Below are 12,142 nucleotides of genomic sequence, written 5' to 3'. Positions count from 1 at the left end.
ATATCTTCTATGTTCTGTATTCTGACTCCTAAAGCTGCTGCTGTCAGCTTCTACTTCTGTGCCTTCTAAATCTCTCTTCCAACAAATCCATAATTCCTCTTGAGTAGGGACTCATCTTATCTTTACCTTGAGAATTAAATACCCAAGTTTCTGCTTTTCTCATATACAATTACTCAACCATTCAACATGCAATTTTTTTTCATAATTCCCAGACCATTTTTTAATTGACAATTCCCTGGTCTAAACTTCAAAACCAGAAAAACAAATAAAATGAAAAGCTCATGTCAATTAGCTAGTGGAAAGTAATGTACTATGCCATCTTTACCTTCAGTAAATATTTTTGAGTCAGGGGGCTGCTTTAACCCAGTTTGCCTTCATAGCCCTCTGTCTTTCTTCAAGCACTTTTATTTAAAGATTTTTGTGTTACCTCAAACTAATTTTTTTCTATGTCCCTCTTGAGGGAACTTTTTATATACTTTTTAGTAAATAAAATTCCATATAAAACAGGGAAATTATGTTACAATAAATTGTCATAAAATTAGAAATTCAAGCAAATGTGATCATATAATCAAGCAATGCTTGGGATTGGGATTTGAAGTACTTATTTTAAAAGAATTCTAAGACATAGAATCTGAAAGATATCAATAAATTTATCAGTTACCTTCACTCACTTAAATTTATTAAGCAGTTATAATGTACAAGCAGAAAAGGCATGACAATCAAGAGTTTTTTCAAGCATAACATTGTATATATTGGCAAATATAGAACTTTAAACATAGTGAGGATACTTATGAAGCAGCACTGCCTTGAAAAATAAGGAAAGGAATAGAAGGGGAAATGAACTTTTTTGAAAGCATGATATGAAGCCTAGTGAAGCATAATCAACTCAAGCATATTTACGAACTGAATCAGGATGAAAATAAATTGATTTGAAATGAAATAGATCTTCTAGCATTACTACAATCATCTATTCTCATTATAAAGGTCAACAATGTAACTATGATTTCATTCTATCTCAATAACTATGTTTGTTTGTTTTTCCCTACATGGATTGTTAGACTGAACTCTAAGAAATAGTTGCAAATATGTTTAAAATGTGATTTTTCCAGGACATTCTCTATATTTTATTTTTTGGGGGTCTGTGACCAAGCCATATTCTTCTCTTACGATTTCATCCTGCCCACTCCCCTATCTTTCTGTTAAAATCTCACCCTCTAGAACACCAGCCCTGAATTCAGGAGGACCCTAGTTCAAATCTGGTCTCAGACACTTAACATTTCCTAGCTGTGTGACTCTGGGCAAGTCACTTAACCCCAGCCTCAGGGGGAAAAAAAGAGTTAAAATTTCACCCTCAAATTCTATATTTTCAATAATGTTCTTCTTGACACCTTCAACTAAAATGTTATATTTTCTCACCCAGAATACTATTTTTGTTATCCTTTTTATGGATTTCACTACATCTGATTTTGTATCACAAATGTCTATATGGTTACTTAATCTCCTTATGAAGATGGAAGTTTTGTGAAGGAAGAGGCAATTATTTAATAAATGTTATGTTCCTAAAAGCAACTAACATGGTTCTCTGCCTATTTGTTTTTATTCAGTCATTTAACCCATGTCCAAATCTTTGAAGCATCATTTGGGGATTTCTTGGCAAGGACACTATAGTGGTTTGCCTTTTTCTTCTCCAGCTCATTTTACAGATGAGAAAACTGAGGCAAACAGGGTTAAATTACTTGCCCACAGTCACACAACTATTGAGTGTCTCAGACCAAATTTGAACACAGGAAGATGAATGAATCTTCCTAACTGCAGGTCTGGTGCTCTATCCTCCTAGTTTCCCTTTTCTGCCTATACTGGGTCACTTGGTTTCACTAAACTTAAAAGCTCTGCAAGTTTTCTTGGCTTGTTTCTGCTATTCCTTTTCATGCTGATTTGAAAAATTAAATTCAGCCAATGGTATCAATAAAACCCACTGTTCAAAATGAGATAATTGTTTATATGTTCCTTAGAATGTATGGTTATTTATGCTTGTTAATTTCTTACTTTTTCTGTTCACCTCCATTTACTCTTTGGTTATTTTCACTTCTCCTTTCCATTACAAGTTATATAGCATAGTTACAACATTATTTTGAAAATTTTTGCAACAGTTGCATGACACATACCTTCCTTCCTGATTTGTTAGCATGACTCATCAATGACAAAAAACTATTTTTTCCTGATGTTAATTTTAAGTTCCAAATCTTGTAAATTACCTTATTTATAAAACTTATGATAGTTAAGAAAGAGTTCATATGCACACATACAACATACACACATACATCATATGTGTGTATATATTATATATTATGTGTGTTTATATAAAATTTATTTGTAAAGAAATGACAACACTAAAAAACACATGAATAATCAGTGGTTTGTTTATGAATGTAGTATCTAATTAATTAATAGCTTTATTACGATTGTAATAATTTTGGTAAGTTGCATATCTATAGAAAATTCTGAAAAAAAATTTAGAATTGTAATATTCCCTAATGAAATATCTGCAAACCACATATATCAGTTCCAACCACTCTGGAGAGCAACTTAAAAAACTATGCCCAAAGAATTAGCAAACTGTGCATACCCTTTGACCCAGCAGTGTTTCTACTGGGCTTATATCTGAAAGAGATCTTAAAGGAGAAAAAGGGACCCACATGTACAAAAGTGTTTGTGGCAGCCATTTTTGTAGTGGCTAGAAACTGGAAACTGAATGGATGCCCATCAGTTGGAAAGTGGATGAATAATTTATGGGATATGAATGTTATGGACTATTATTGTTCTATAAGAAACAATCATCAGGATGATTCCAGAGAAGCCTGGAGACACTTATGTGAACTGATGCTAAGTGAAGTGAGCAGAACCAGGATATCATTGTAAACAGCAACAATGCAATCACATGATGATCAATTCTGGGGGACATGACTCTCTTCATCAAGAGATGATTCAGACCAATTCCAATGATCTTGTGATGAAAAGTGCCATCTACACCTAGAGAGAAGACTGTGGGAACGGAGTGTGTATCACAACATAGCATTTCCACACTTTTTGTTGTTGTTTGCTTGCATTTTATTTGCTTTCTCATTTTTTCCTGTTTGATTTGATTTTTCTTGTGCAGCAAGATAATTGTATAAATATGTATGCATAACATATATTTCTACAATGTTTAACATATATTGGATTACTTGCCATCTAGGGGAGGTGGTGGGAGAAGTGGAGGGAAAATTAGAATACAAGGCTTTGCAAGGGTTAATTTTGAAAAATTATTCAAGCATATGTTTTGAAAATAAAAAGCTTTAATTTAAGTATCATCTTCTGATGTAGGAATGCAAATACATAAATCTTATTAAATCCTTTATGATTTCCCATTCCTGATTATCCCTTTATGCTTTCTATGAGTCACATATTTGAAAATTAGATTTCTATTCTTTTCATGTCTTTTCTTGCATTTCATGAATGCTTGAAAGTTCCCTCTTTTATTGAACATTCACCCTTCTTCTGAAAGAGTATTCTCATTTTTGCTAGGTAGGTTATTATAGATTGTAATGCTATCTCATTTACCCTCCTGATTATCATATTCCAAGTCTTCCAATCCTTTAATGTAGAAGCTGCTAAATCCTGTGTTATCTTATCTGTGACTCAAAGATACTTGAATTAATTCTTTCTCATTGCTTTCAATATTTTCTCCTTGACTTAGGAACTTTGAAACTTGGCTATAATATTCCTGGAAGTTTTCACTTTAGGGTCTCTTTCAGGAGATGATAAGTACATTCTTTCCATTGTTGTTTTATCTGTTGGTTCTAGAACATCAGGACAATTTTACTTGATGATTTTTTTTTTGAAAGATGATATCTGGGCTCTTTTTTTTTTCATCATGGCTTTCAGGTAGACAAATAATTTTTAAATTTTATCTTCTGGACCTGGTCAGGTCAATTTTTATTTCAATGAGATATTCCAGTATTTTCTTTTTTCCATTTTTTGGCTTTGTTTTATTGTTTCTTGATTTCTTAAGAAATCATTATCTTACATTTCCTCCATTGTAGTTTTTAAGGAATTATTTTTCTCAGTCAGCTTTTATACCTTTGCTTCCATTTGATCAATTTTTCTTTTTTAAAGTATTCTTCTCCTGATTAGTTTTTTGTATATCCTTTTTCATCACTCTCATTTCTCTTCACATTTTTCCTCTATTTCTTACTTGATTTTCAGAATTGCTTTTGAGCTCTTCTAGGGCCTGAGACAAATTCTTATTTTTCTTGGGACTTTGGATGTAGCAGCTTTAACTTTGTTATCTCCATCTGAGTGTGTGTTTTAATCTTTATTGTCACCATAGTAAATTTCTATGATCAAAATCTTTTTCTGTTGTTTACCTGTTTGCCAGCTTGTTACTCAGCTATATTAAAGTAGGGTTCTGTTTCTAGGGTGGATGACATAATGTCTAAAACCTAAAGGGCTTTGTGCAACTTCAGAGATCCTTCTGTAACCCAAATCTTTGGGCTGAGAGCACTGGAACACAATACTGTAGCTGCTGCCCTTGATATCCTGGCTGCCACTGTTTATTACGTGGCTCTCAAGACCTGCTCTTGCTTTTTGGAGTTCCTCTCATAGCTTGGTGTGACAAACCCTTCCTAACAAACATTATTTTATTGTAATAAGCTTATTTATTTTAATACATATTGCTTTATGAATCATGTTGAGAGAGAAAAAATAAGAACAAAAGGGTAAAATCCTGGGAGGGATGTTAAAAAAAACAGAAAAAAAGTAAAAAACTGAACCACTTAGAAGAACCAAACATCTCATAGTTGACCATCACATATTCTTGCTGTTATTGTGTACAATGGATTCTTGGTTCTACTGGTTTATTTATTTTTTATTAAAACTTTTTTTATTTTCAAAACATATGAATGGATAATTCTTCAACATTAACCCTTGCAAAGCCATTATGTTCCAATTTTACCCTCCTTCATCCATCCCTTTACCTTAGATGGCAAGTAAACTAATATATGTTAAACATAGTAAAATATATGTTAAATCCAATATATGCATAGATGTTTATATAATTATCTTTATGCACAAGAAAAATCAAATCAAAAAGTAAAAAAAAAAATTGTAAAGAACATAAAATGCAAGCAAACAAAAACAAAAGGAGTGAAAATGCTATGTTCCCACAGTCCTCTCTCTGGGTGCAGATGGCTCTCTTCATCACAAGATCATTGGAACTGGTCTGAATCATCTCTTGTTGAAGAGAGTCATGTCCCCCAGAACATGATGATGTTATGGCATTGTTGCTGTTTACAATGATCTCCTCATTTCACTTAGCATCAGTTATGAAAGTCTCTCCTGACCTCTCTGAAATCATCCTGCTGATTTTTCTTACAGAATAATTACATTCCATAATATTCATATACCATAACTTATTCAGCCATTCTCCAACTGATGGGCATCCACTGAGTTTCCACTTTCTTTTCACTACAAAAGGAGCTGCCACAGGCCAAGATGGCGGAGAAGAAACACACTACTCAGTGAACGTCCTCACTCCCTCACAACCAATTAGATAAATTAAGTCTCAAAATTAGCTCAGGACTGATAGATACCACAAGGACTGGAAGCACGACTTACCAGCTGAAGAGAATCTGGAGTTTCAACAGGAAAGGTCAGTTCTCAGGGGAGGAATAAGAAAGACCAGCACAGACGGTGGGGTAGGGGCACACTGCGCCCATTGCGCTGGGAAGGGCTCTGGGATCAGAGAAGCCACTGAGGTAAAGGAATCTGGCACAGGCTGTTAGCTCTTCTCTGCTAATTATTTAGCAGTTCAGAAGAGAAAGCCAAAATATTTTAAAACTCAGATTAGATTTTCCCCGGACCCTGGGGGTGACTCAGTAGACTCGGCACCAGGGGGTGTGGCCTCAGCTACCACCTGAGAATAGTTAAGAGACTGACAAGTGGGTGGATACGGCCCAAGGCAACACACACTGCCTAGCTTAGCTGGAGGGAGTGGAACTCAGCTCCAGGAAGTCCCAGAGAAGCGGAACCTTTGAACTAGGGACCGCGGTTTCTGGCAGACACTTCCAGTTTGAGCGCAGGGGCTTCTTACGTCACCTGCTGCAGACACCCACTCCCCACCCGGACACATAGGCTGAGCTTCTTGCTGTCTTCACTATTCTACGCCCTCAAAGCACAGCAGTGCTAATCACCTCTGAGGCACTTCCAGGGAGAGGGTGGGGAACTCTCTCCCAGAGCTCTCTCTTAGCGCGGGCGCAGGGGCCGCTGCATCCATCCGGTCTGGGAGGAAGCTGGTAAAGAAGTAAATAATTTCCTACCCCAGGGACAGACCCCAAAACATTTTTTAAGTATGAGCAAAAAAGCTAGAAAAACTATAGATTCCTTCTATACAGAGAAAGAGCGGGTATCCAACCCCGAGGAAGTTAACAGCAAAGATTCAGAAGATAACAACCTAAAGGGGAACGATTCCTGCCCCCCATCACATAACTCTCTCCTAGAAGAAGCTCTTAAGAAATTGAGGGAGATCGAAGAAAAATGGGGCAAGGAAAGGGAAGTTATGATAGAGAATAACAACGTCCTGAAATTGGAGTTGGAAAAAATAAAGAATTCACAGGAGATGCAGGGAAACAAAATTAGTGAATTAGAAAAGGTTAAAAAAACACAGGAAAGTAGGATTTCTGAATTGGAAAAGATAAAAAAGTCTCAAGAAAATAGAATTTCTGAATTGGAAAAAGAAAATAATTCTCAAAAAAAAAAAAATTAGGGAAATGGAAAAAAATTCAATAGAGCAAAACAATTCATTTAAAAACGAAATTGGGCATTTACAAAAAGAACTAAAAACTGTGAAAGAAGAAAATAACTCCTTAAAAGTCAGGATGGAACAAATAGAAATGAATGATTCACAGAGAACCCAAGAATCAGTCAAACAAAACAAAAAAAATGAGAAGCTGGAGAACAACGTCAAATACTTACTGGGAAAATCTATAGACCTGGAAAATAGATCTAGGAGAGATAATCTGCGGATTATTGGACTTCCAGAAAACTATGACCAAAAAAAGAGCCTAGATTCTATTTTACAGGAAATTATCAAAGAGAACTGTCCAGAGATAATAGAAACAGAAGGGAAAGTAGATGTGGAAAGAATTCATCGAACTCCTTCTGAAATAGACCCTAAAAAAAGAACACCACGGAATATTGTGGCTAAGCTGCAGAATTACCACACAAAGGAGAAAATCCTGCAAGCAGCTAGAAAAAAACAATTTAAATACCAAGGTGCCACAATAAGGGTCACCCAAGATCTGGCTGCCTCCACATTAAAAGATAGAAGGGCCTGGAACCTGATATTCCGTAAGGCAAAAGATCAAGGACTGCAACCAAGAATGAACTACCCAGCTAAGTTTAGCATCTTTTTCCACGGAAGAAGATGGTCATTCAATGAAACAGAGGAATTCTATATGTTTCTAAGAAAAAAACCAGACTTAAACAAAAAATTTGATCTACATCCACAAGACTGAAGAGAAACAGAAAAAGGTACACAGAACCCTTGAGAACTGTAACTCTGTTGTGGGTATATAAAAAATACTCAAGGATAATTTGATTTTACTGATATAAAAGAAAAAAAGGGGGGTGTAGTAAAGGGAAGGAGGTCGGATCAGAAAAAGGGGAAGAAGTGATAAAAAGAGGGAAACTACATCCCAGGAAGAGACATAGAAAATACACCATATCTGAGGGAACTTAGTGAGGGGGAGAATCATTGTGTGAATCTTACTCTCATCAGAAGAGGCTCAAAGAGTAAATAATTAACATATTTGTTTTTCAGAGAATTTTCTCTCACCTCATTAAAAGGGGGGAGAGGAAAAGGGAAAAGGAAAAGGGGAATAAGTGAAGGGACTTGGAGGGAGGGGGGAGGGATCCTAAAAAAAAAAAAAAAAAAAAAAGAGGGAGGGTTGCGCGTCACAAGGGGGGTCTGTAAATTAAATATCGGGGAGGGGGATCAGGGGGGTCAAGGGAAAAAAGCATAATCTGGGGATAATACGATGGCAGGAAATACAGAATTAGTAATTTTAACTGTAAATGTAAATGGGATGAACGATCCCATCAAACGGAGACGGATAGTAGATTGGATCAAAAAGCAGAACCCTACAATATGTTGCCTACAGGAAACACACTTAAAGCAGGGAGATACATACAGAGTAAAGGTAAAAGGTTGGAACAGAGCCTATTATGCTTCAGGTAAAAGGAGCTGCCACAAACACTTTTGCACATGTGGGTACTTTTCCCTCCTTTAAGATCTCTTTAGGAAGAAATAACAGAAAATCATCCCCAGGATAATGGACCATGACCAAGCAGGATTTATACTAGGAATGCAGGGCTGATTCAATATTAGGAAAACTATTAGCATAATTGACATACCAATAAGAAAATTAACAAAAATATATGATTATCTCTGTAGATGAAGAAAAAGCATTTGATAAAACCCAACATCCATTTCTATTTTAAAAAACACTCGAGAGTATGGAAATCGATAGACTTTTCCTTAAAATAGTCAGTAGCATCTATTTAAAACCACTGGCAAGCAACATATGTAATGGGGATAAACTAGAACCATTCCCAATAAGATCAGGGGTGAAATAAGGTTACCCACTATCACTATTACTATGCAATATTGTATTAGAAGTGATAGCTTTGGCAATAAGAAAAGAAAAAGAGATTAAAGAAATTAGAATAGGTAATGAGGAAAAAAAACTTTTTGCAGATGATATGATTTCATACTTGGAAAAAACTAGAGAATCAACTAAAAACTATTAGAAATAATCCACAATTTTATCAAAGTTTCAGTGTTTTTAATCAACATTTTATACATCATTAACAAAATCCAACAGCAAGAGATACAAAGAGAAATTCCATTTAACATAACAGTCGATAGTATAAAATATTTGGGAATCTATCTGCCAAGGAAAAATCAGAAACTATATAAGCAAAACTACAAAACACTTTCCACATAAATAAAGTCATTGGAAAAATATTAAGTTCTCTTGGATAGGTTGAGCAAATACAATAAGAATGACAATGCTACCTAAATTAATCTATTTATTTAGTGATTTTAGAAATGAGGCCTTTATTAGAACATTTGAGTGCAAAAATGTTTTCCTAGTTTATTACTTCCCTTCTAATTTTGTCTGCATTACTTTTGTATGTATAAAAACTTTTTAACTTAATATAATCAAAATTATCTATTTTGTGTTCTATAATGAACTCCAGTTCTTCTTTGGCTACAAATTTCTTCCTTCTCCACAGATCTGAGAGGTAAACTATCCTTTGTTTTTCTAATTTGTTTATAATTCCACTCATTAGAACTAAGATCATTTTGACCTTATCTTGGAATATTAGGTGAATTCTTGAACTTTTGTTCTTCCAGAACCTGTTACAGTAGGATTTTATGACTGAGACAATGAAGACTCATACTATCCCTGGATCTGTCCACTTGCTTGGTAACTGAATAAGCTGCTTGATTTGTAAGCATTAATTTTTTTTTTTACCCATAATAAAAGATTATTGAACTAGATGATCTCTAAGTCCCACTGCCTATGCCATCAATCTGCCTGGAATGAGAAATCTCCTTCCTTGCAGAGTTCTTTCTGTTGCCATTAAAATCAAAGAAACCCCCCACTGAAGACTGAAAAAAGTCACATGTTGCCTGAGACTACTTGCCTCCATTGCAGGACTCTCTAGGATACCATACCAAAGGATCTCCCTACCTCTACCCTGATGTATTGTCCTGTATGCCATTAAATTTTTGATTCTCATCCACTAAATCTCTGTAACGCAAATTCAGTCTGCTGAGTTAGAAACCTACTTTCAAGGGTAGACTTCATTGTTTGCATAATCAATTCTGACCTTACTCCTGTTCAGTTTTTGTCTATCTTTGCCCTTCACATTATGTATCATCGTCTGAAATGTTAACAATTCCCTATTGTCTTTGATATCTTCCTTTCATGCTCTATGTTCTCTGACACTCACAGGAAACTGGATTTCTTCCCAAAGATACTTCATATCTCAACTGACTCTCCACTGCTAGATGATCATTCTTCAAAACTCTTTAATACCCAGAGATGCTACTTTTCAGATCCTTACTCAAAATCCTCTTCTCTTTTGAAGGTTGTCTCACCTATATATTACACTGTCTGTATTTTTTTTCTGACAATCTAGCCTCTAAATTATTCTAGCACTTCTCTATCAGTTCAGTACTTGCCTCACAGTTTTGCCCACTAAATCCCTTTTGATGAAGTAATAGGGAGGAACTGAGAATCCTTAATCTTCCTCCTCAATAAAATGTCTACCAATTAGAATTGTCTTGCATTTTCCAGGGAAGGTCCAACTGATGTATTGTTGGGACATTAAGAAGGAAGACACAAAAATACTACAGCAATTTACTATTTTGTTCTCCAACTTATTTTATAGATTAAGAAAAAGGCAAAACCAAAAAGTTATCAAAATGTGCATACCCTTTGACCCAGCTGTACTACTACTGGGCTTATATCCCAAGGAAATACTAAAAAAGGGAAAGGGACCTGTATGTGCCAAAATGTTTGTGGCAGCCCTTTTCATAATGGCTAGAAACTGGAAAATGAATGGATGTCCATCAATTGGAGAATGGTTGGGTAAATTATGGTATATGAATGTTATGGAATATTATTGTTCTGTAAGAAATGACCAACAGGAGGAATACAGAGAGGCTTGGAGAGACTTACATCAACTGATGCTGAGTGAAATGAGCAAAAGTAGGAGATCATTATACACTTCCACAATGATACTGTATGAGGATGTATTCTGATGGAAGTGGATATCTTCAACATAGAGAAGAGCTAATCCAATTCCAATTGATCAATGATGGACAGAATCAGCTACATCCAGAAAAGGACCACTGGGAAATGATTGTAAACTGTGAGCATTTTTTTGTTTGTTTGTTTGTTTTGTTTTTCTTCCCAGATTATTTTTACCTTCCGAATACAATCCTTCCTTTGCAACAACAACAAAATTCGGTTCTGCACATATATATTGTACCTAGGATATACTATAAGATATTTAATATGTATGGGAATGCCTGCCATCTAGAGGAGGGGGTGGAGGGAAGGAGGGGAAAAACTCGGAACAGAAGGGAGTACAAGGGATAATGTTGTAAAAAAAAAAAAAAAAAATTACCTATGCATATGTACTGTCAAAGAAAATATTATAATTATAAAAAGAAAAAAAGAAAAAGGCAAAAAGGGTCAAGTGACTTATTCAGGGCCATACAACTAACAAATATCAGAGTCCAGAGATGAATTCTAGAAAATAAGTCTTCCTTACTCCAAAAACGGGTACTCTTTTCACTGCCCACCTCACTGCCATAAAACAGGCATTCAACTTATTAGGGCTAACATTCATTTTTTCTCTGCAGAGGGGTCATATGAATTTCAGACTCAAATTCAGAATTCAATTCAGACTCCTGAGAATGGAAAAATGGTAATCTTCAGAGGCAAATGGAAAGGCTTAGTTATGTTGAATACTATCTCATTGTGATCTAGTAGACAGATCCATATCCTCCAAAAGACAATGGGACAGAAGCACAGCCTCATTATCCATTTTTCCTTTGACTGGAGTCATGGCATCCTCTATTTGTTCTCTCTCTATTCTTGGCCTCTAAACCATAAATGAAAGAAATGGAATAGTGATTTATGCAGATTTTAGCCCCATGTATATAAAAAAATTACACTACACAGCTTCTGGGTCTTCACCTGTAAGACTAAACTACCTAACGCAGGATTCAGCACATAGTTCTGACCCAAGCAATGGTCCCAGTGCCAGCAAAGGAGGACCTCTGAATCAGCAGTAGCACTGGTGGTTTCTAGATTTGTCAATCAACTGAAAAGGCCTTAGAAAATCAGCAAACTAAGAGTGAGTGTGGCAGTGGTGGCAGGGACAATTTCCAGAGACCTCAGCCCACAGAGATCTCTTTGTTAGCAACAAGGAATGACTCTGTTGCTCCAGCACACTAGATCTTATGGGGCTGGGACCATCCTAACAACTCCAGGACATAAAACAGTGCTCGCAATCAGATTCC

This window comes from Sminthopsis crassicaudata, chromosome 3, assembly GCF_048593235.1.
Source record: "Sminthopsis crassicaudata isolate SCR6 chromosome 3, ASM4859323v1, whole genome shotgun sequence".
NCBI lineage: Eukaryota > Metazoa > Chordata > Mammalia > Dasyuromorphia > Dasyuridae > Sminthopsis > Sminthopsis crassicaudata.
This window is presented reverse-complemented; position numbering follows the sequence as displayed.